Source organism: Bidens hawaiensis, unplaced genomic scaffold (assembly GCF_021521415.1).
Source record: "Bidens hawaiensis isolate Kalapana, Puna unplaced genomic scaffold, B.hawaiensis_p1.1 tig00022676_1, whole genome shotgun sequence".
NCBI lineage: Eukaryota > Viridiplantae > Streptophyta > Magnoliopsida > Asterales > Asteraceae > Bidens > Bidens hawaiensis.
Window position 1 is genome coordinate 24,718 of NW_027493539.1, and position 25,944 is coordinate 50,661.

General features: G+C 37.2%; 1 pseudogene across 1 annotated transcript; it reads right to left on the minus strand.

Annotated features, from left to right (window-relative positions):
- Positions 1–16,481: 16,481 nt before the first annotated feature.
- Positions 16,482–25,692, minus strand: LOC143566025 (disease resistance protein Roq1-like; annotated as a pseudogene). Its single transcript, XR_013141169.1, has 6 exons — positions 25,196–25,692; positions 21,028–21,134; positions 19,037–20,041; positions 18,649–18,957; positions 17,593–18,152; positions 16,482–17,494 (listed from the first exon to the last, which is right to left on the minus strand). The product of XR_013141169.1 is annotated as a disease resistance protein Roq1-like (transcript).
- Positions 25,693–25,944: the final 252 nt, after the last annotated feature.

Genomic DNA, 25,944 nt, shown 5'->3' on the forward strand with positions numbered 1-25,944 from the left:
AAATGTTGATGTAAGTTTGAAACTTTAATGGTTTTTGTGGCTTAAAATAACTAATAAGTAAGAAACTTTCAAAAAGTCAACTTAAATATTTTTCTTATTTAGTTTTTTTTTGTTCTCTTAGAATTTGGGATTATTTGGCCCGATTATATGCCAAAGACGTCACTCTTGATGATAGACTGGAACTTGATGAGGCTTTGTAGCGTAACGAGTTAGTATATTCATTCATTGACTTTGTGGTGAGATGTTTAAATATTAGTCAAAGGTCGAACTAATTGACTATTCTCACTTAAATCTTTAGATTTAAGCAGCGTTTCGCACAGATGAAATCTACAGAACCCCTCCGACCCAACAAGATGAAATGAAAGCTGGAACGAGTTACTTCTATGAAACCATTTGGAGGATTGTTTAACTTGTATAAATTTTTGGGCTTATAATAGCAATCTAAAATATAGAATTTTATTAGTTTCCTGATTACAGAATTGAACCCGTTAGAGCTTAAATTGAAATTTGTTTATGGTTTACACGAGCGAATTCACATCACGGACTCACAAAGGTAATAATTTTCTTACATTTTGTTCTTAGGCTACTCTTTTTCTGTGATGGATATGTAAAATATATTGCTTTTCAGTAGTTACTTGTGTAATGATTCATCAAACAATTAATTGCCTATTTTGTATCCCAACAGATTTAGCAAACATTTAATTGCATATATAGTTTTTAATAATGCTATTGTATTCATGATATGGCATATGGATGTGATTTTTGTTATAGTAGCAAAGAAGTATCCAAATATCAAATGGTGTTGAAACAAATGGTTTAGGTTGAAATTTCATAAGATTTTTCTGTTTCACGTTTGTTTGATCATGTCTTTCTTTAAAGATTATTTTGTTTTCGGTTGGTTCACACCATGAGATAAGGTGTACAATATTGTTCTTTAATAAGTTTATCATGAGATAAGGTGTACAGTATTGTTCTTTAATAAGTTTATTCTTTATTTCTTTTATTGTTTGTTACTTAAAATACCAAAACTACCCATATGATGCAGATTAGAACATGGGTTAAAATGGATTTAGGTCATTCATTATTGATCAAGAAATGGAAAATGAAGGTTTTGTGAGATGCAACAAATTATAGTGTTATTTCCTGTTTTAAGGACTTTTTTTATATATGTGGTGTTGGGTTGGTGTTTTCACACTTTATTTCTTTAAGTATGTTTTATATTTTTTTTTCTTCTTGCCCGAGTTTGAATCATCTTAAAGTGATGATCTCCCCAATAAGTGAAATACACTCTTAAGAATCGAACCAAAGACCACCGACTAATAAATAATATTGATATCTCTTTATTTCTTACCAGTGGACATCTATTTGATGACAACTTTAGTAAACAAATTTCTCTCTCTTTATTTCTTACCAGTGGACTTCTATATCATGACAACTTCAATAAACAATATTGCTGTCGTTTTCGATACATTAAACAGACTATTGAAATTGCAAGTCATGATCATTCGCAGCTTTATATATATATATATATGATGAATCGTAATGTGATTTTGAGAAATTTTCATTTAAAAGGAAGTTGATTTTGTGTTTATATGAAATTGAATTGTTTCTAACTAATTGATTGATCATATTCATGTGTGTGTTCGTGTTTTTTTTTGAGGACTTTTTTTTTGTGAGGACCGGGTCTCACCGTAGGATTTCACCGGTCATAATATCTGTGTCTACAGTAATTTATGTATATATGTTTGTTTATATATATACATAAGCGTTATGGTTCATTTAACATATTTAAGATGTTGAATTTCTAGTTAGTCATTGGAGCTTTTATATGCTTAGATTGTTGTGGCTTTAGAAATAGGTGTATATTTATTTATCGTTTGTATATGCATCGATCGGTTTACAATTTTAATTTTGTCAATGCAGATTTAGTTAAAAGAAATCACATCAAAGACCTATGGAGGTATCTTAAGTTGACACGACCAAGTTTATTTGCATACTATTTTAGAATTTTGGTTCGTATATACTGTGGCACAATGCACTCCTTCATATTTCGTTTTATATATTATAATTAATTTATTGGTTAACTATGATTATTTAAGAATTAAGAGTTGGAGATGCTAACAATGCATTTTTGTTTGGATTTTAATTCATGTTTTGATGGTGGTTCGTTTAGGTATTAAAAATAAAACGAGTGGTTATCGGTTATGAGATTGAATGGGTTAAAGAAGTTGGTTGTTTTACTAGTTGAAAATTGAAAAAATTATGTTTCTGAGTCAAACCAGTTTAACCCGAATGGTTTCTCATGTATTGAAACTGGTTTGTTTCAACATGTTTCTTGAGCCAGTAATGATGACTGTTTCGTCATTTACATCCCAACTGTGTACAAAAATTGCGTGTTTATACTAAAACCAACATGTTTAAAGGTGTGACTAATAGTAATGTATATAGGAATGTTCACCTTTTTATATTGTGTTTAATCATTGAATATACATTTAGTATATAAACATCAAATACCAGTAAAGAAGATTTTCGAAATCCATGTCAAGAAAGTAAAACCTTAATCAGGTAATTCTATCAATCATGTAACTATAATTCATGGACTAAACAATATGAGTGATTAGTCTTGTGTTCAATGGGATTATATCACAAACATGATATAAAAATAATCTTATTAGCGATTGACTTAAAATAAATTAAATTAAACTAAAAAACATATTCACAAAAATGAACGACAGACAAATGTAAAAAAACAAAGAAAGGGTAATACAGGAGGCTATAAGCCTTTCATAAAAAGGATTGTTAATTTAATATTTTTTTTTGGATTATGATGTAGGTATGTTGGGGTTTAGGTATGTGGTAGCAATCCTCTTATGAGCTTCACTTAAAGGAAGAACATGGCTAATACGGTTATGAGCCCATGTTTATGTTCGTTTATGAACGTTTATTTAAAAATTTAAATGAATAGTTTATGAACATAAACAAACATAATTGAATAAAGGTAAACGAACGTAAATGAACATATGAACAAATGTAAACGGATACCTACATACATACATAAGCGAATATAAATGAACATATACGAACAAATATAAAAACTTTAAATAAATGATTAATTAAATGTTTCATTTAAAAATGAACATAAGTGAACATAAACGAACAAATATAAAAAACATAAATTGATCAAAATAGATCCAAGCATATAATTTATGAATGAATATAACAAATTTCCTTATAAAAAATTAACATAAAATAAATTATAATTAATTACAAAGGTATAATTGAAAAATGATTAAAAACAAAAACATAATAAACACGCGTGATACGCGGGCTAAAAGCTAGTTTATAATAAATGTAAAGAACACATTCCACGTAATCTGTCATATAAGCAAATTTTGACAATTAATCGTGCTATGTAAGCATCAAACTAACAAAGTTAACATTTCGTTAGTCGTGATCGTTAGAAATAAATACACCTTAAGTTGGGGCCGCCACTAGCCAAGTGTTAAATTGAGATTGTTATTTGTCAATGAGGCATAATTGGGTTGAGATTATTTAAAACCAATTTTTCTATTTTTATTAGTTCTTTATGTTTGTTGTTTCTATGTTTTTATATAAGTATTCTTTTTATGGAGTTGCGGGTTTTCCAATCTCTGTCCCTTGGTTAGAGATATGATTCACCTATATCTTAGCATTTCTAGACATTACTAATAATTTTGCTATGGATGAGATTTCTACTAGGTATGAGTATGGTTGTTTTATGTGGGAACTAGGAACTAAGTCAATTATATTGGTTGGTCCTCATAAATATGAGGTTATGGGTTTAAGTCCTTCTCAATGCAAGGTAAAAGTGAGATTTTGCTGTTAAAAAAATCAATAAAACTATAGGCAACTTAACTAATCAATCAGAACTTATTTTCATGAAGTATATTCTTCGACCTGACAATAACTAAAGCGACATGAGGTATTAGGGTGTGACCCAAACATACAATTTCTAGCGTATACTGTTACTTAACCCAAAAACGCTTGCGATATTCAGAAAGTACTAATACAGGGAAGATATTCCAGTATAACGGATAATGCAACATACAGTTCCTCATCGAGGCTCCAGTTATGTTCATCAAAATCGTTTAATTTGTTAATAGAATGATTAGCCAAGTGTTTCGATGCCCATATATTCGAAGCAAAGCCACCTCCTGGGAAAAATCTCCATTATCCATCAGTGCGTTAATCAAGATCTTAGCCGTTTTGTGCAATGGCGTTGGGTCTCTTTTAGACTAGTCATTATCCCAAAACCGAATGTTAGTTGCTTACAAGTCATGTACCCGATAACCTTTCACTCACTACAACAAATATGCAGTTCACATAAATTATGTTTTCTTTCGTTTTAGGGTGTAAAATCACGACACGACATGAACCAATAAACAAATTATGGGTTTAGGTTTAGCATAAATGGATTTGAGTCAGTTTCATGTTGAACCTAGCCACCTAGATAGAGGTGCACAAAAAATCCGAACCGGGCCGATAAAAAAACCCAGAACCGGTTTTTTTTATACTTGGGTTTTTAATACCCGAACTCGTACACAACCCTACCCGTATGGCACGGATATGGTATGCATTTCGGTACCAAAACCCATACCACGAATTGAACCCGATTTGTATCCGGTAATACCCAAAAATCAGAACTGGTTCCATACCCGAAACCAGGTTTTTCCAATACCCGAAACCGAATATATCAAATACCCGATCTATGCCTGAAATTACCCAAAAAATACATGAAAAAGACCCAAAAATACCTTAAAAGTGCCACCTCTTAAAAAACTCATTTTATACCCGGAAAAAAGCTCGAAAAAACCCAAAAATAGGGTTTTTTTTTCAATACCCAGAGATAGGGTATTTAAATACCCGATTTTAGAATACCAGTTCTATACCCGACCCGAACCTGATGCATAGAGTATGGTTTTTAGGGACAATACCCGGACTCGAATCCGACCCGCGTATTGCCAATACCCGATTTCCCAATACTCGGTCATACCCAAATCATGTTTCATACCCGGAATCGGGTATTTGAAAACCCCGATTTGTGCACCTCTACACCTAGAAACACGTTTAGCTAAACACATTGTGTTCCCGTGACCGATTTTGCTTTCATAGTTTTTTTTCCGCATGTGCTTTATACCATGTCTGAAATTATAACATCGTTTCGAGCTAATTTTGAAATTATTTGACTCGTATCCTCTTTCCAATTAAATACCCTAAAAAATCAGTTTGAAATTCTATTAAAAGGTTAACGCCGATAATTATTTTTAATGGGTGACCACCGAGAGCCATTTTTTTTAAATAAGGGATCACTAGTGGCGATAAACTCAGTTAGGATTGTTATTGACCAATAGCCTTTAATTGAAATTAATAAAATCCAATAAACCATTTTTTAGGAGCGTTAAGAAGCGAAAAAAAGGAAAGAAAACAAGAAACTAAAACAAGATTAAAGTTTTTTTGTTAAAGTAGTTTCACACCCCCATCTTAGGCCTAGGAGTGCGATCAAAAGTTGTACCACAATTGTAAATAAATCAGAGTTATGTTTGTAAGCAAAAGTCTTATAAAACTTTAAGGATCAAAATGTAACATTTATATATACATTCAAAAGACGGGATTATAAAACACCCGTTAGAGTTGTTAACAAAACATTACTTATTTATATTCACACTGTGTCAGACACCCCCATCGCGATACGCGATGGAGGTCTCTTCTGATCCATCGCGTATCGCGATGGGTCAGAAAAACAGATTTTTCAAATTTAACCCTCGAGTTTGGATTTTGGCAATTTTAGTTCCTATACTTTGGAAAGTTGACAATTTGAACTCGAAATTTTCACGATGTTACATCCTCCCCACCTTGAAATAAATCTCATCCTCGAGATTACTTTACAAGAACAAACAGGGGTATTTCTTTTTCATTTCCGATTCGAGTTCCCATTATACTTTCACAATTTTCAAAGTTCTTCTTTTTAATTTCTTTGTTTTCGAATCTTCTATTTGTATTGATCTTTCAAAAAATTTTAAATTTTCATTTATTTCAACGTCTTTTAATGGCATAGCCAAAGATTTATCGGTCAAACACTTACGCAAATTCGAAACATGGAATACATCGTGTATTCTTTGCATTTCCTCGAGCAGTCGCAATCGGTATGCAACAGTGCCGATTCGTTCAATCACCTCGAAGGGTCTAACGAATCGAGGACTCAATTTTCCTTTCTTACCGAAGCGAACAACGTCTTTCCAAGGCGAGACTTTTAATAACACTTTGTCACCAACATTGAACTCTAACGGCTTATGACAGACATCGGCGTAACTCTTTTGGCGATCACGTGCCGTCTTAAGTCGTTCTCGGATTTGGAGAATCTTGTCGGTGGTTTCTTGAACTATCTCAGGTCCAGATAATTGATTATCTCCGGTTTCAGACCAACACACGGGCGTCTTACACTTTCGACCATATAACGCTTCAAATGGTGTGGCTTGAATACTTGTGTGATAACTATTATTGTACGAGAATTCCATTAGGGGTAAGTGGTCATCCCAACTTCCACCTAAATCAATCACATATGCCCGAAGCATGTCTTCCAACGTTTGAATTGTCCTTTCGCTCTGCCCATCAGTTTGCGGATGATAGGCAGTGCTAAGGTTAAGTTTCGTACAAAGAGCTTCTTGGAAGCTTTTCCAAAAGTGAGACATAAAACGACTGTCTCGATCAGAAATTATAGACAGCGGTACTCCATGCAAAGCAACAATGTTGTTCACATAAATACGCGCTAATATATCCATTGAGTACGACTCATTGATGGGTATGAAGTGTGCGGATTTTGTCAATCGATCCACAATTACCCAGATAGCATTGTGTTGTCGAGTCATTTTCGGGAGTTTGGTAATGAAATCCATAGTAATTAACTCCCACTTCCATACAGGAATTTCGGGTTGCTGAAGCAATCCCGAAGGCTTTTGGTGTTCAGCCTTGACTTGCAAACAAGTTAAGCATTTCGCCACATGCGAAGCGACATCCTTTTTCATCCCATTCCACCAATAGTTTGCTTTGAGATTATGGTACATTTTGTCACTTCCTGGATGCATCATGTACTTGGATTTGTGAGCTTCATTCAAAATTTTCTCACGCAAGTCTCCAACGATTGGTACCCAAATCCTATTACCGAGTCTAAGGATACCATCGTCACCTTTGACTAACGAGTCAATGGTGCCGTTGCGTTTTTCATCGGCTTTGCCTTCATGGTAAACAATCTCGCAATCATAGTCATTGAGCGTTTCCATCCATCGCCGTTGGCGCATGTTAAGCTCTTTTTGATCAAAGATGTGTTTCAAGCTTTTATGATCAGTGTACACGGTAAATCTTACTCCATAGAGATAGTGCCTCCATATCTTAAGTGCAAAGATTATGGCACCTAACTCTAGATCGTGAGTTGTATAATTCTTTTCGTGTACTTTGAGTTGACGAGAGGCGTAGGCGATTACTTTCTTGCGTTGCATTAGTACGCATCCCAAACCAGAATGAGACGTGTCACTAAATACTACAAAATCCTCAGTACCTTCTGGCAAAGCCATTATAGGTGCTTGAGTAAGCTTTTGTTTAAGTATATCGAACCCATCTTGTTGCTTTGTTCCCCATTCATACTTGATATTCTTACGAGTTAAAGAAGTTAGGGGAACCGCGATTCGAGAAAAGTTCTCGATAAACCTACGGTAATAGCCGGCCAAACCTAAGAAACTTTGGATCTCGGTTGGTGACTTTGGGACCTTCCACTTAGAGATAGCTTCAATCTTAGCGGGGCCCATTTGAATACCGTTGACGTTGATGATGTGACCAAGAAATTGCACCTCGTGTAACCAAAATTCGCATTTTGAGAACTTGGCGTATAACTTCTCGGTTCTAAGAATTTCAAGCAACGTTCGAAGGTGGATTTCATGATCGGCCTTTGACTTAGAATAAATAAGTATGTCGTCGATGAATACGATAACAAATTTATCCAAGTAAGGCTTGCAAATACGATTCATCATGTCCATGAACGTAGCTGGGGTATTTGTAAGTCCAAACGGCATGACCGTGAACTCATAATGTCCATACCTTGTTCGAAATGCGGTCTTTGGAATATCCTAGATTTGGACTTTGAGTTGGTGATAGCCGGAACGAAGATCGATTTTTGAAAAGAAGCTAGCACCTTGAAGTTGGTCAAAAAGATCATCGATTCGAGAGAGTGGATATCGGTTTTTGATTGTGATTTATTTAACGCACGATAATCGATACACAAACACATAGATCCGTCTTTCTTCTTGAAGAATAGAATTGGCGCTCCCAAGGTGACGAACTCGGTCGAAGGAAGCCTTTCTCAAGAACCTCATCAAGTTGTTTCTTTAACTCCTTCATTTCAGTTGGCGCTAAGCGATACGGAGCTTTAAAGATCAGAGCAGTACCAGGAATACGATCTATCCTAAACTCTACTTTGCGATCAGAAGGGATTCCGGGGAGTTCATTAGGAAAGACATCAGCAAAGTCGGAAACGATAGAAACGTCCTTGATTTCTTTTGGCTTGGACTCTTCAGTGACGTAGGCCATGAATGCGAGGCATCCTTGATTCAAACATTTGTTAGCCCTAATCATGGAAATTATGCTAACTTGACCAGCGTCTTTGTCCCCTTCTATTCGAATCGTTCGTTTATTAGGGGCTTGAAGTTCAATGGTTTTGCTATTGCAGATGATATGAGCATGGTTATCGGATAACCAATACATACCAAGTACAATATCAAAGCCAGCCAGACTCATGGGCAACAAACAGATAGGTAAAAGATAATCAGCTAGAAGTATTTTTCCGTTTTCAAGGGCTTCGGAGATCTTAACGATTTCGCCACTAGCAGTCTCGACGCTTAAAGTTTTATTTAACTTTATTAAAGGTTCGTTTAATAGACTACAAAAATTATAATCTATAAAACTTAAATTGGCACCCGAATCAAATAAAACTCTAGCATAGATGTCGTTGACTAGAAACGTACCGGTAATGGTTTTCGGCATGTCAGCGGCCTTCTTTGTGTCGAGTATAAAGACTCGAGCATTTTCTTTCTTGTTCTAGCCACTTCCACCCGCACCACCAGCAGCGGGTTTGTTCTTTGGGCACTCGAAACTGAGATGGCCCATCTCTTTGCAGTTGTAACATGTCATTTTCTTCTTCCAGCAGTCAGCAGCCGGATGACCCGTACTGTTGCATGATTCACACACTTTTGGAGGCGGAGCAAAGTTGCATCTGCCTTTGTGGTACCTTCTACAAGTCTTGCATGGCGTAGCACTTTAATTGAATCGACTTTGGTTTTTGCCTTTGCCCTTGTAGTTAGTGCCTCCACTCGTTCTCCCTTGAACAGTTGTTGTTGTAACCTTCTTGTCCTCTTCTTTGTTGCGGACCATGCCGCCCATCAAATAACCAGCTAACTCCATTGCGGAGTCGGCGGTTTGAGGTAGGTGAGATCTCACCATGTCGCGGATTTCCCGCGGTAGTCCCCAAATGTATTGTGTGACTTTGCTGGACTCAGGGTTAACCAGCTGGGGAACAAGGCGACAGTACTCATGGAACTTGGTATTGTACTCTCGGAGATTTATCCCTACGACCTTAAGATTGAGAAACTTAGTTTGGATTTGGTCGGTTTCATGCATGGGACAAAATTTTGCCATTAACAATGCTTTGAATTCTTCCCAAGTGAAGCCATACATCATTTCTCTCCCCTTGCTCATCAACAGAGCATTCCACCATTCAAGCGCCTCTCCTTTAAACATTAAGGCGGAATACTGAATTCTCTCTTCATCAGTACACTTACTTGTAATCACGATTGTCTCCATCTCTTCAAGCCACCTCACAGTCGCGATGGCTCCTTTATCACAATGGAATTCTTTTGGTCCATAGTATTTGAAGTCTTTAAACGAACAACCGCCGATTTTGAGTTTCTTGAACTCTTGACGAACGCCTCCATCAGCGTTTGACTCATGAACACTACCCTCGTCATGAGAGGGTTTTGGACGGGATTTTACAGATTTTGAAGAATGAACGGATTGAGAATGTTTGGTTTGTCTAGATTGAGAATGTCGAGATTGAGATCTAAAATCAGACTCTTCCCTAACCGCTTTCTTAATCATATTTTGGATTTGGTTTAAATATTTATCGGGAATGAGTTCTTCTTTATCGGGGCCTTTCCCCTTGTCTTTTATTTCTTTCTCTTTTCGAGCATTCTCGTTGTTGTTACTTTGTTCAGACATATTTCTTTTTCTTTTCAATTTATATCTGAAATTTTTAACAACGTTTTTATTAAACACATATTTTATTATACATACATATATATATATATATCATAAATGATATATATATATATATATATTTATTTTAAAATACACACACATATATATATATATATTGTTTTGACGGATATATATATATATATTGATCATCCTATCATTACATAAGAACGTTTCAAACGTTCTTTTATTTTCCACATAACACATATTATTACATTATACACACAACTTCATCCTTCTCCACCATCTTCAATCTTTCAAAAACTTCTTCACAAGCTTCGTTAACTTGCCACATTTGCGAAGGAGTGTTTCTCCCATGTTCTTCTTTTTCTTTCCTTCCTCAGCTACCTTCTTTCTCCAATCGTCGGTTTCATGTAGAGCACGATCCAAATGTTCTTCATACGATTGCGGGACTACGTTGGGGTATCCATATTGTGGAGGTGGGTCGCGGTAACCCAATGTCACCATCTCGTAGTGATTCCTAGGTTCTGGATACAAAACGTAAGTCATGTCGGATGCAAGGTAGAGATAGGTTTTAGCAGCACGGTTTTGCTCTCGGATTTCATCAGCTTGTTCTTCTTCTGTTGGGATCACACCTTGGAATGGTGGGAAGCTTGACGAAGCTTGGTACTTGAGTTTCTCAAGTTATTTAACATATGGATCAACAGAACCGTTGTTTGGTTGGGAATTGACTTCATTAAAAGTGGAGCTTCCAGTATGCCATTGTTGTTGATCAGAGAGGTATTTCATCCAGTCGGAGGATGGATGAGAGTTTGGTAGGTACCCGGTTGGATAGTATTGCGGTATCTCCGAGGGTTGGTAAGTGGGGATCTCTGTTGGGTGGTACATCGGTACTTCAGATGGATGATATACTGGTATTGTCGGTGAATGATAACTTGAGTGTCTTGGTGGCTCAATCCCTTGCTTCTGTGGACTATCGGAAACGTCTATTGGATAGTGTTTACTTCCGGGATAAAATACGGGTTTGGTCAAGTCATGTTCCACATCTTGGTTGAAGTATGCTTCATAATACCCATCACTCATGTTGTCTTCGGGGTAAGGTTCGGCAATTCCAGCCTCTTTTGCTTTGCGCACAAAATTCTCTATATGAGCTTTGAATGACATCTATTAAGGGTAGTTTAGAATGTGGAGAGGGAAAGAAAGATTACTGATGTGTAGTAAAACACACTTACTTTTCTTATGATTTTATCATGGTTTTTATGCTTAATTGTTTATTTTATGAAAGTATTGGGGGTTAAGTGCAATAATTTACAAAGTTTAAATGTTAATTGTAGGTTTATGAAAGATGGTGAAAAAAGAGTTAAGTTGGAAGACTTTAGGGGCCTTTTTGGTCAAGTTTCAAAGCTACAACTCAAGGCCCGACCCAAGCCCACAAGTTAGAAGCCTTACATGATATTATATTAAGTTAATTAACTTAGTTTTCAGCCATTATCCAGCCCTAAATCCCGAAAGAAAAAAGAACCCTAACTCCTGCCATAGTTGCGATCGGCAGCAGCAAAGGAAGAGAAAAAAAGAGCTTGTGGCGGCTGTGGTGGCTGTTGTGACGGTTGGAGAGGAAGAAGAACACTAAGGAGAGTCTTGTCCAGCTGCTAGGCATCAAATACATTCATAATCTCAGTCATATAACCCTAAGTAATCATTCATAAACTTTGTTTCTTGTTCAAGAACCCTAACTAGTTGAATTGATCTTTTTCTTTGGATTGTTTTGCAAGTAATTGATTGTTTGACTTTGATTTAGTTATTCTTGGATCTTGAATGTGTTTGATTATGTTTATGTTGATGTTTATGATGTTTTACTTGAATGTTAATGGCTGTCCAAACTTAATGAGTAGCTAATCTTGCTTGTTCTACCTAGGTTTGATGAATATTGTTAGGTTTTGACTAGTAATATGGATTGTTAATGATCATGGCTTAAATTGTTAATGTAAAGTTTGATTTAATAGTAAATTAGATTGTGTTTGGTGGCTGTGTTTTGTTTGATTATACCTAATAACCTCATGCTTTAATTAATTGAATCGGTTTTGATTAGTTGTTGCATGTTTAAGGCTCTTTACTTTGTGTTTAGGGTTTATTTGCGGGAAGTACAACCGTAGGGATAAGTGGGTAAATTAATTAGATAAAATTAGTTGTGAAACACCTTCTTAGAGACCGAGAGGTGATAAGAAGTAAACTCGTCTCACTACTTTTACTTGTTAGAATTAAGATCGCGCGAGAGCGGGTTTTGTTCTTGTTGGGTTTGGGTGTTTGAGCGATTAGTTGGTCTAGTTTAAGTTAAGTTGAATTGTTCCTCTATCCTTGGTTGCGTAGTATTCGTTTCCATTAGGCTAGTGTGTCGGTGAGATCGAGAGGTGAGTCGGCATTAGAACACGTTAATAATTTGTTTTCCCGGTTTGTTCTTAAAATCAACTAAGATAAGTTAGATTTTGTTAGTGAGACCGAGAGGTGATCTGACCTTCTTGAGCGAACCTTAGTTGTGTCATCCTTTAGAACCGGTGTCGTGAGAGTTTTCAATCCATTGTCTTGTCACCTCCTTCAGTATGATTCTACCTAGGTAGACCTTTTTATCACTGCAGTCAAAGTTTCCGAAGTTTTGTCAAAAGTTTTCATTTAGTTAAGTTAAGTAGTTAAATCAAATCTAAAAAAAATCAATTAAATATTTTGGTGAGTCTTGGTTAGAGTTTAGTGATTATAAACGTTTTCACGTGTCTTTGAGTTCGATATCCGGACTTTCCTCATCTTTGCTATACGCGACCGGTACACTTGCCGTTTGTGTGAACTAAGATAGATTGTTTGGTTTTTAAAGCTTAGTTGCGACTTGTGTTTTATTTATATATATATTTTCGCACATCAGTTACCAGCCTATCTTATCCCTAAAACAAATAAACAATTATTTCCTATACTTGGATCGAAGCTTGGGTATTGTTTTATGATACCCAATTCGCTAAGATTGATGGCTCTGATACCAACCTGTCACACCCCCATCTTAGGCCTAGGAGTGCGACCAACAGTTGGTACCACAATTATAAATAAATCAGAGTTACGTTTGTAAACGGAAGTCTTATAAAACTTTAAGGATCAAAATGTAACATTTATATATACATTCAAAAGACGGGATTATAAAACACGCGTTAGAGTTGTTAACAAAACATTACTTATTTATATTTACAAACCACCATTTTCGTATGTTAAGTTTATACAAAATAAATCCGAGCCATCGGATATCATAATACTTCGTCATTCCAAGCTCTAACTTTGTTCACCTGCAAAATGTAAATAAAATACGTCAGCAACGAATGCTGGTGAACACGCTGACGCAAAAATAATCTCTTTTACTTTGTTACCCCTCGAGACTACGTCTGCCTCGGCCCATCGTGGCTTAGGAATAACAAAGTCAAACAACACATTTATAAATTCGAGCCTCTACTCTAGGTCACCTCAGCAAACACCACAGCGTTCAACTTAGTTAAGTACCCGTAAATATACACATAAGGTCGTACTCCCTACAGGAGAGCGTCCTACGACAAGGGTGGTGCGGTGTGCCCACCGCGTAGTACCACCTATGTAAGGATCCAGACACATGTATACCACAGCCCGAGGGCTAGGTTTATACCCTTATTTCTAACGGTTTTAGGAACACATATTTCCTTGTAAACAATTTTATATAACATGTTTGACTTATTTGAAAACAAGTTTATAAAAGTTTGGGGGCGTATTCACCTTATCGCTTTGGGATCGGCTTCACTCACCATCCGAGGGTCTTTCCCTTATTTATCTCGCACCTATAGTACGAGTATAAACATTTGTTAGTCGGATATACAATCCGGCTTAAGACCTTTAGTCTTATTTTATATCTTAACCTCGATGAACCTTTAGTTCATTTTCTTTTACTTGAAAACCTTTAGTTTAAAAGTAATTATAAACCTTTAGTTTATATTTAAAAACCCGACGTTTCTTCTTCACTAAGAAACATATTCTTTTTCTTTTATTATTTAAGAATACTCAATATTACTTAAATAATAATTTTCATAACAAAGAATATATATACATATATACTTACACATATATATGTATTCACAATATTCACTATTCATTCTTTCATTCATTTTTTGTTATGTTTTCTTTTTCCTTTATCGAGGTATCGAGTATAACCTCGACTTAAGGCTTAAGCCTTGAATATAATATTATATTATATTGATTTGTTGTTACGCCTAACCTTATTGGCGTATTGGAAACCCTAGGAACTCGAGCAGCACTTCAACGCCGCTTCACTTTTCTCGACACGCAAATCAATGAACGCTAATCTTCAACACTTGCTGGCACATTTCTCGAGACTCATCGTCATAATATCAACGCCTTCTTGATTGAGTGTGGGTGGCACGAACTTCGAGGAAACGTTGGTACACAAACGAGAGATCGGGGCACGCTTATCGAGGCGGATCGTTAAGATGTTTGGGATATTCTAGTGAGATGTTAGAGAGAGAAGAAAGTACTGACTTTGGTGTGTGGCAAATGAGAACCTGGACCTTGCTATCTATAGACATAAAATTGGGTCCCATCGCGATACGCGATGGCCCACTAGCTAAGACCATCGCGTATCGCGATATAGGCCCAGTGAGTCACCACGTAGACCTGCCACGTGTTGATACGTGGCAGGGCGCTGCGCCACGTGGCGACACGTGGCAGCAGTGTTGCCACGTGGTGACACGAGGCGGCACACGGTGCCACCGTGTGCCACGTGGCACACGTGTCACACTGTGTCAGACACCCCATCGTGATACGCGATGGAGGTCTCTTCTGATCCATCGCGTATCGCGATGGGTCAGGAAAACAGATTTTTCAAATTTAACTCTCGAGTTTGGATTTTGGCAATTTTAGTTCATATACTTTGGAAAGTTGACAATTTGAACTCGAAATTTTCACGATGTTACAAGTAGTATTCGTGTTAAACAAGGTGTCTGACATGATATTCGGGTTTATATCGGTCTAACCCGTAAACACACGACACATTTTAAACCCCTTGTGTGAATTTTGTTAACTTATTTGCACTTGTAACATTTAAAATAATATGATCTCTCACTTTGTAAGTTTCGGTTATGTCCTTGCTGCATTGAAGACTTGTAGTATGCAATGCGACGTACAATGTATACTTCTGAGTAAGTAAAAATAACATGTGTGTTTTGATTAGCGTGTGGTGGTGGCTAGACAAAGCTTACCCGCCCGGCTAACATGAGACCAAGCACATCCCACGATGTTTGCACTATGTTAGTCCGATTTCCAGATAACTGTGTGTGTACTTCACTAGGACACGATTTGTAGCTCTCGCCCCAGCCATGTTCTTCATTTCGGGTTGAAAGTAAAAACTTTACCACTTTACAAACCACTTCACAATTGTTATATGTTTTTTTTTCAGCTGATTCTAAGCCTCCTAGCGAAAAGAATACACCGTATATGAAACATATCCCCCAATAGCCGTACCTATAAGTACTAGAAAGTTTTTTAATATGTGTAAAAGAGGCATCATCATTAAATAAATAGACAGCCGCAAGAACTGTATAAACACTTTATGTGTTTATATACTATGATAAATAAGATGGTCATATAACAACATAACGGTTTGTGTTTCCTTTTTCACAATGTATCTTACTACCTTTATGCGTATAAAACTATAAATGATTTTTATGGTTTATGAGATTCTCTATTTAAAACTTGTTAGTGTTATGAACTTGGTCAAACAAAGTCAATAATTGTTGAGGGACTAGTTATGACATTTCTGAAACCTAAAGGACAAAAGGTGTACAAAGCATTGAAAGTTTATAATGAATTGAGTATGTTTGTTATAAAGGGACATTGGGGCTTGTAACTAATTCAATTCAATTACTTCTTGTTTCTAAATAATATTCATTTCTTTCTTTTGTATTGTAATCGGTTCTTATTATTAATCAAAAACCCTAAGCTTTCATTAGTAGTCTTATTGATCTTCATAATCAGTTCTTATCAATTATAATTCCGCTTAATTGATAACAACTCCCATCCATGCTTGAGGTACGCATACTCTCTGTCTATTTTCACATATCATTCACTTAAGGGGAAAATCGAAAATGACCAAAATGTCCATTTTGAGTAACTCAATCCTCAAAATGTCCATCCAAATTCACCCGGCTTCATAATGTCCATTACAAAACCATTCGACCTGCCTAGTTTTTTACACCAATAATCAACCAACACTTGTACTAACCTGCCAACAATGTTCCCGGAACTGTCTGACAAGGATGTTCCCAACTGCCGCCTGTTTTTAATATACCAGGCGCCGACCTGTTTTTTTCAAAAAGCCGGCGGCTGGAAGATTTTCTCGGTGGTGATGCACCATAACCGGAGTTTGTTCCACCATCTGCAACCCGTCTCTCCTGCCGATACACCAGCAACACCATGGCCTGATACAGCCAAGGTTGTGCTCAAGTGATAGCAAGAGAAATGCATAAGATATGTTGTCTTGTCTTATATATGCTTCCAAAAATCTTATTAATTTATTGCATCGCAAATTTGCTACCAGTTGACTTATACAATTAAAAACATTTGAAACATTAAAGTTAATTTGGATGCCGAGTCATGTTCATTTATATGGACTTCAGGATATTGTTAATGCAGATGCCGAGTCGTGTTGAATTTTGATCTTAGGTGCATACTGAGAAGTAGAAGAAGAATCCATTGATGTTTCTGCTAGACCACTTGTACATATCTTCTCAACTAGTGTAACTCCAAAACCACTACAAGTGTCAAATTCATTTTCAAAAGAAAGAGCTTTGTATGTTTGATCCCACCAAGCAGTGTGACTCAGTGAACCAAATGAAACATACCACACCCATGTCATATACTTATCGCCATGACTCTCCTCCCAAATCACATCATCTTCAGAATCGTCACCACTCACCTGCTTCATACTTATCCATATACGATATGGAATGGCGAAAGAGTCGTATGAAGTCACGACACACATTAAGAAACCGGAGAAGTCATTGCACCAGTTCTCTGGAAGTTCCAATCTACAACGCCTTCCTCTAAGCAAATGTGGTCTAAACCCCTTTGGAATCTCGCAGCCTTCAAGTTGGAGACGCATACAGCCATGTTCAATAGCCTTTCCCTAATTGATCAACACTGATTCATTATATTTATATATATATATACACGGCCTATATATGGAATTACATAATTGATTTTCAAAAGGAGAGAGATATATACCTTAAGCAAGAATTTTAGTAATCTGTCACTCCACCCATCTATAAGAGAGACTTGACATAACTGTTTACAATTTTTGTAAAAATCTTCAACTAGAGTCAATGACTTACATCGGTACATTGTGAGAAGAGCTAAACTTGATGGAAGCTCGGGCAAATCAAGAAGCTTGTCACAAAATGATAGGTTGAGGCTTTTGAGTCGAGTAGTTGCGAGAGGCTAAAATCTAGTCGTGTAAAATTGTTACAACTTAGATTTAGCTCTTCTAAATTCAATAACTCACCAATACCACATGGTATATCTTCGTCTTTCAAATAACATGACGCTATTAGTAGATGCTTGATGTTTTTCATCTGACTAATTGTTGGAAGCCTTTTAAGCTTGTGGCATGTAAACACCTTTAAGTATTCGAGACTTGTATGATTTTCAAATGATGGGTGAATCTCTTCCAACCCCTTACAGGAATGGAGTGTCAGTTTTTTAAGATGTGGGAGTCCATCAAAATTTGGTGTGCTTAATAGCTTCTCCATGCGAACGAGTTTAAGCACTTTCAAATGTGGTAGATGCTACAAAGTATGGACGAGTTAATATAAGAATTTTTGATAACTAGTATGATCCAATATTTAAGTTATATCTTTTTTCTGCTTTTTTTCTATTTTAATGTTTAAGTTAACTTACACTAAAAAGAAAGAAAATACCAAATAAAGTCACAAAATATCTTTTAACATTAAAAAGTATTTTAATGTTATTAGTAATCATATTGACACAATATTAAAGTTCTCATGTACATTCCAATACCAAAAGAATTTATGTATTATATCTGATAGGTGTAAAACTATATGATTATTTAATAAACTTAAACCTTATTTAGTTTTAAATTTCTAGAAAAAAGTTGGTGAATTAGAGTGAATCTCACCTTTTGTATTTCCTAACTAAATGAATTATTTCTTTTAATAAACTAAATAATCTTTAATATCTTACATATATAAAAAAAGCACACATTTTACCGGCTTGTTGATTGTCTAATTGCTGAAAATATATTTGCATGAAGCTAATAAATACCTGGTAACCCTTCCAAAGTTCTTTTTGCTTGCTATCACTCAATTTTAGAACAACAAGCTTCATTGGTAGGAAACCGCTCAGGAACGGACTTCTTGCAGGATAACCATACCATTCAATATAACGCAACTCATTTGACAGAAAATTAGGCCCTTCATCCTCATCCTGACTCGTAGTGGACACACAAAGCCACCTTAGTTTCTTCATGTTTGAAACAAGCTTACAAAAGGGTAATGAATAATCATGATCACGAGTCTTCCAGGGGAGTGCACGTAAAGGTTTATATAGCATGGCTTCAATCTTGTTATTTTCCTGCAATGAAGAGGAAATATGTATCATGAACTACACAAATAAGATAATGCATGTATCCTTTTAAAAGCATAACATTTACCCTTGTTGCATCCCCAAAACACATCTCTTTGATTTCATCACTTTTCCAAACTCTACTATGCTCTTCGGGATTCATAGGATGTTCCCCTCTAACAATGTAGTATCCCATTTCTTGGACCAGATCATGCATATCAAAGCTAACACCAAACTCAGTGTCGTATACAGTAATGAGGGATTTTTGTCTCAACACCTTTAACCCTATTTCTGGGTGGAAATCGCAAGCTTCAAATATCTCTATTGCATCATCTATGGTCCAACCTCGTCTAAAGAAACATGCAATGTCCAATAAAAATACTCTTTCTCCATTGTTTTAAGTCCATCGTAGCTAATTTTTAGCTTTTCCACTATTTTCATTTCTGGAATATGTTTTAGTCTGTCCAAGGTACTCGTCCAATCTTTCTTGCTTTTGTCATATAGAAAAGAACCTAAAATCTTAATTGCCAATGGAAGACCAGCAGCATAAGAGACCACACGTAATGAAAGTGTCCCATAATCTTCTACAGGGTCTTCTTCATTATATGCATGTCTTTTAAATAGTTGGATAGCCTCATGATCTGATAATAATGTGACAGGATATACATGGTCTACCTTGTGGGTTCTTAGCAAATGTTCATCTCTACTAGTGATTATTATTCTGCTCCCACTACCAAACCAGTTATGTTTTCCGGCTAATGCCTCTAGTTGGCTAAGGTTGTCAACGTCATCAAGAAGTACCAGCACTTTTCTACGACATAACATATTTTTCATCATGTGTTTCCTTCCACAACACTATGTACATTCACTTCTTTTTTGAAAAGAGTTGATAAAATTTTCTCTTGCAGTTTATTCAACCTATACTTGTTCGCTTCCTCTCGAACATTCTCCACGATACAATGACCTTGAAAATGTTTTGAAATTTCCATATAAACGGATGTTGCAAGAGTAGTCTTACCACCACCCCCAACCCCCCATATCCCGACCATGCACACACCCCCTGACCCAATGTCTAACAGTGATTCTAAATCTTTGAAGAGGTAGGTCCCAGCAGAGCCCAGTTGGACCCGCAAGACTCACCTTGAAGAGGGACGTCTGCGCAAAGACCAACTGGTTCCGCAGGACCCACCATGCTCAGAGAGATGAAGACCTTACGCGCAGTACGCCAGCTGTTCCCGCAGGAAAAGCCTCCCAACGGTGAAGTACCCCGCCTGTTCCAGCAGCTGCGGATACAAGCCATCAGGGAAGGCTACCCGCACTAACAGTAAGGCTACACGCACAAGGCACTAACTCAATAATTCAGTAATGTCACCTGAAGAAGGAATGAGCAAGGCGGGAATACTCCCGCCCAAATGAGCCAGTCCGTACGCTTCTGGATGATCTTTTGTACTATACCTGCCAAGGTATGGACAAAATAGACAAGATCTGACCAAAGCAGGCCATCACAGTGTGACAGCTCACTGACAACAGTACGAGGAGGAGCACGCTCTAGTACAAAATGTCACTATCAGCCGCTGCCTACTCACCAACCCTCATCGTGGCACGTACATAGCCTGCAGTTGGTGGAAAAGGAATAGTACACAGCCGGCCATGTCACTATCAGCCGCTGCCTATCCACCAACCACCAGCATGGCACGTGCGTAGCCCAGTAGAAAAGGAATATTATACAGCTGGCTGTACCTGCTTGGAAACCTACCTTCGGCTATAAATACTCCAACACCTTGGAACGGTATGAACACATCTTATACCATCACATCTTATCACATATCATATGATATTATCTTATCTAGCTATTTCTCTTAATATACACTTATATTCAGAGCAATCTAGTCTGATTCTCACGCCGGAGGGTGGTCACAAGGAGGTACCCCCCCTTCTCAGTGACGAGCTCACGGTGTCTGTTTTGCAGGTCATCAGAAGAATAACCATCTTTGCCGGACCTCACCCTCGTGGGAAACATCTACTTAACCCTATGATTATCCGTAATCTGCCGGGGTCACTTAGTGTTTCTTCAATCTTGAAAGCGAGCCCTCATTCCAACAAGATCTTCATCAACACATGAATTTAACATGAACAATTTATCCAAAATTGCATCCACAATTTTTTTGATGAACTGTGATTCATGCCTGTGTATATCGTATGGAAAATTATTGTATCAGCTAGCAACAAACTATAAAGATCGAACGAGTTACAAACAAATTTGAAATCTTTAACTAAACTGAGGCAAGTTCGAATTTAAACTTAGAATTTCATGAATTGGAAGAGTGATGCGAAGCCAGGTAAACAATAAAAATAACTCTGAGACATCCATCAATCCAATTCCAACAGTGCCTAAAACAATCTAACTAAATTACGAGTTCATTATATTTACGGGCCTGATAAATATAAAAAGGAATTTTGACTAACACACCTACTGAGGTTCCAAAGAAAGAACGAGTTGAAGCGATCGGAACTCTAATTACCTGAGCACAACTTTGGCTCATTTAGGCCCGTCTCACAAACAAGTCAAACCAAAGCTTAGCTCGAGATTTACAAAAAGCTTTAAAAGGAGTTAACTTAAGTTCGGTCCCTTCTAATTAAAAGGAGTAGCTTAGACAAAGATCTAGCTCGGCACGTTAGACAAAGTAGTCAGTAAAATTGAATGTATTAATATTACAGAAAATTTGTACTATAAAATTTTATAATTGAGTTGTAAATGTTAAAAGTTATGCCCAAAAAACTAGGGGTGAGCAAGAAACCGAAAAAACCGATCCTAAACCGAAAAACCGAATCGAAACAAAAACCGACGGTTTGGTTTTATGTTTTTGTAAAAACTGAACTTATGGTTCGGTTTTGGTTTTGCATGAAATAAAAACCGAACCGAACTGAATTTCTAAATTTTTATATTTTTATTTATTATTTTAAATAATTAATAAGAATTTAATAAATATGTAACTCGAATATTTTTGACAAAATGTATTATTATCAACTAGTTAACAATTAACAAAATTATTTATACTTATATTTATTATGTTTCCCCAACTTTTTTTTCGGCCTAAAATTTTCAAGCCCAAATGAAAAAAACCGAAAAAACCGAAACCGAACCGAAACCAAATTAAAAACCGGAAAACCTAAACCGACGTTTTGGTTTTTGGTTTGGTTTTAATCTAAAACCGCACTGAACCGGACCATGCACCCCTACCAAAAACAACACTTGAAGACAATTGCGATCAAACGCCAGATCAGGGGTCTTTCTTTTATTGAATAAAACTTGCACACACATTACATACCAAAAAAAATACATTTCACTTAGCAAACAAGAAATAATTTTCTAATTAGAAACCGTGCTTCCTTATTTGACTCGATTCGATTTCCTGCCATTCAAAATATCATACCAAAACAAACAATACTAAATTAAAACTAATACTAAAAATAATATTAGGGTAGCGTTTGGTATGCAGAAATGGAGGATGGAATGGGATGACCCACTGTGAGCGAATGGAAAATAGTATGTTTGGTTGACCAAAGGAATGGAAAGACCCATTACCTAGTCCATTTCATTCCCTCTAAAATACCTCAATTTCATTCCATCCATACCCCCATGTTTTTTTTCATTCCATTCTCTCTTTCACCCTACATCACCTCCACCACCCTCCCAACACCACCACCATCCAACATCAACACCCACCACCACCACCACCAACCACCGCCGCTGCCACCAGCTACCACCATCGCCGTCCACGGCCGCCACCACCACCACCTCCACCAGCCATCGCCATCGGTGCTAGCCACCCAGCACCGCCAGTTGCCCGTCGCATATATCTCAATGCTTCCCACCACCGCCGCCACTACCGCCAATCACCACTGAAAGGTGTCCTCATCAAACTTAGCATGGCGGGTTATGTATACCCGTGACGAGATAGGGTCTAAACATCGATAACCCTTGTATTTGGGACTATAACCAATAAATATGCATGGAGCACTTCGTGGTTCTAGTTTATGTTTGGCATAGTCTCTAAGATATGGAAAAACACGACAACCGAACACTTTAAAAGTGGAATAGGATGGGTTTTGATGAAAAAGTATTTCAAATGGGGATTTGTTATTGAGAATTGGTGTTGGTAAACGATTTATAATATAGGTGGCGGAGGTGAAGGCATCAAGCCATAAGTGGGCGGGAGCATGTGCGTTGAACATCATTGCTAACCCCGTTTCGGTTATGTGACGGTGTTTACATTCGGCACAGCCATTTTGTTGAGGTGTGTATGGGCATGATAACCTGTGTTGAATGCCATATTGTTGAAAAATATGTTGACACGATTGTTTGTGAATTCCGTTCCACCATCACTTTGAAAAATTTTTACTTTACAAGAGAATTGATTTTCAACAAAGTTTAAGAAAGTGGTGAGTATGTTGAAAAAATCGGATTTTGCTTTTAATGGATAAAACCAAGTAAAGCGTGAGAAATCGTCCACAAAAATAACATAATATAAATAACCATCGGACGATAATATGGGCGCGGGACACCAAAGATTACAATGAATCAAATCTAAAATATGTCGCGATCGTTTAGGATTTTCAAGAAATGGTAAATGATGCGCTTTAGATAATTGACAAGATGAACATAATCCGGGTTTCGGTAATAAAGAAGTAACAAAAACATATCCAAGCTTATTTAAAACAGAAATAATATCAAACGAGACATGTCCTAATCGACTATGCCATTTATCAAACGATGCTTGGAGATGAGAAGCGGTAAGAGCCGCTACAAGTGACTTGTGACCTTGAGAGAGCACGTAGAAACCATTTTCACAAGTGCCTCTAGCGAGGACCGCTGGTGTTTTTCGATCCTGAATATGAAGAAACTATTAGAAAACAGGACATCAACAGGTGAATCGTTAGTTAATCTGCTTATAGAAAGCAGATTTTTTGTAAGATTAGGAACAACAAGTACGTTTTGCAAAGGTAAATTATCATTGATTTTTGTTGTTCCGATTTGTGTGACGGGTAACCATTGACCATTACCAAAGGTGACATAAGAGTTACCCGGGTCAGAAACAAGGTCCTCAAGGCCATTTGGGGTGCGAAGCATGTGGGCTGTAGCTCCGGAATCCACAGTCCAATCAGGGGTATTTTGGGCAATGTTGCACTGTGCTTGAAAAGCCTGTGCAAGATTTGCATCTAGAGAAATGGCTCGTTGCGCATAGCTTGCAAGATTGGCACAGGAACTTGCATAATGGCCTTCATTTCTGCAAAGTTGGCAGTGAGGTGTACGTTTGGGGGCCGTCAAACGACCACGACCACCGAAGGAGGAACCCCGAAAACGGCCACGGTTTGCAGAATCACGGGTCGATTTGAAGTTGGGGAATTTTTGGGAGTGAGCCGAGAAGGCTGCCTGAGGCGGCTGGTTGTTGTTTAGGGTTTGGAGAAAAATCTCATGGTTCTCGGCATGGGCGAGAAGATCACGAAAAAGTGGGGGTGGGCGCACGGTTAGTTGAGCAATGGAGAACATTTCAAAGGACGGACCAAGCCCACAGAGGAACCAATGTTGTTTGTCAGGCTAGGTTCGACCTACTGCTCTGATACCATGAAAGGCACTCAAAAGTGATCTTTTCATATACACAATTACAATATTATATACAAATGTGATGTATGAAATAAGGAGATAAGATCTCCTCGAATAACTCTAACTAATAACAAAGTTTACCACGTTATCTTTCTTTTTGAATTTCAAATTATGTTGAGTGCCCTCCTTTTAACCACCATCGGCGTCCACCGCCGCCACCACCCACCTCCACAAACCATCGCCATCAGTGCCAGCTACCCACCACCTCCAGCCACACGCGCCGCTCACCTTCACCGCTGCCCACCTCCACTGTTACCGCCATCACCACCTCCACCGTTACCGCCACCGCTCCCACCACCACCACCACTCCTCACTACCATTTTAATTTTATTTTTTTAATTTTTTTCTTACCTACCAACAATACAAAGTAATAATTCACTTCATTCCCATGTGGTAACTAAACAAGTCATTGGAATGGTAATAACTCATTCCATTCCTTTGTCCATTCCATTACCACGTCCATTCCATTCCATCGTCTATTCCATTATTTCATACCAAACAGACCCTAGACGTTTCAAGATTAACTTTCAACATTAAAAAACACTTTCACTATACTCGCGCGTTAGGTAAAAAAAAAATTACCCGTCGGCAATGTTCTTGGGCTCCCATCCAGCGATGTTACTTGCATCGACAAGTGCTTTTCTCCATATTTGAGCTCTGGTGACATCATGATTCTTCACCACGTGTTTGGCAGATGCTTCTCCAAATTTTCTTTTTTGACTTCTGACTTATGTGGGCTCCACACCATAAAATATGGGTATAACAGTTAGCTCTCTCTCATCCTTGCATTTCATAATATGTGCAAGTTCTTCCAAACACCAAGAAGAATCAACATAGTTTTCGGAGAATATTATCAAAGCAATTTGTGATTCTTCAATAGCCTCGAACAAGGATTCACGGATAGGTTCCCCTCGTGGAAGTGATTCATCGTCCTTGTAAACACGGATCAGGTGTTGTTTAAGACTCGAATATAGATGATCTACAAATGTCTTGCGGGTGTCTTCTCCTCTAAAACTAAGAAACACGTCATATTTACATGACCATCGATTAATGTGAGAAGATGAGGAAGAAGAAGCCATTGATCGACGTGTTCAGAATTTGTATTTGTATATATAATAATTGGAAACCAACTGCAATAGATTTAAACTCACTTGAGATTTGAGAAAGAGAGTCTCATCTTGGTTTTTGTTTCTATAGCTGGAGAAGAAAATAGTATTTTATTTTTTTTCCTTTTCCTTTTAAAATCAAATTAGTTGTATTACATATGTTTCTAATTATTTTTATATATTTCTAAAAGGACCTTAAATGAGTCTGATCTTGGCTTGAGCTCA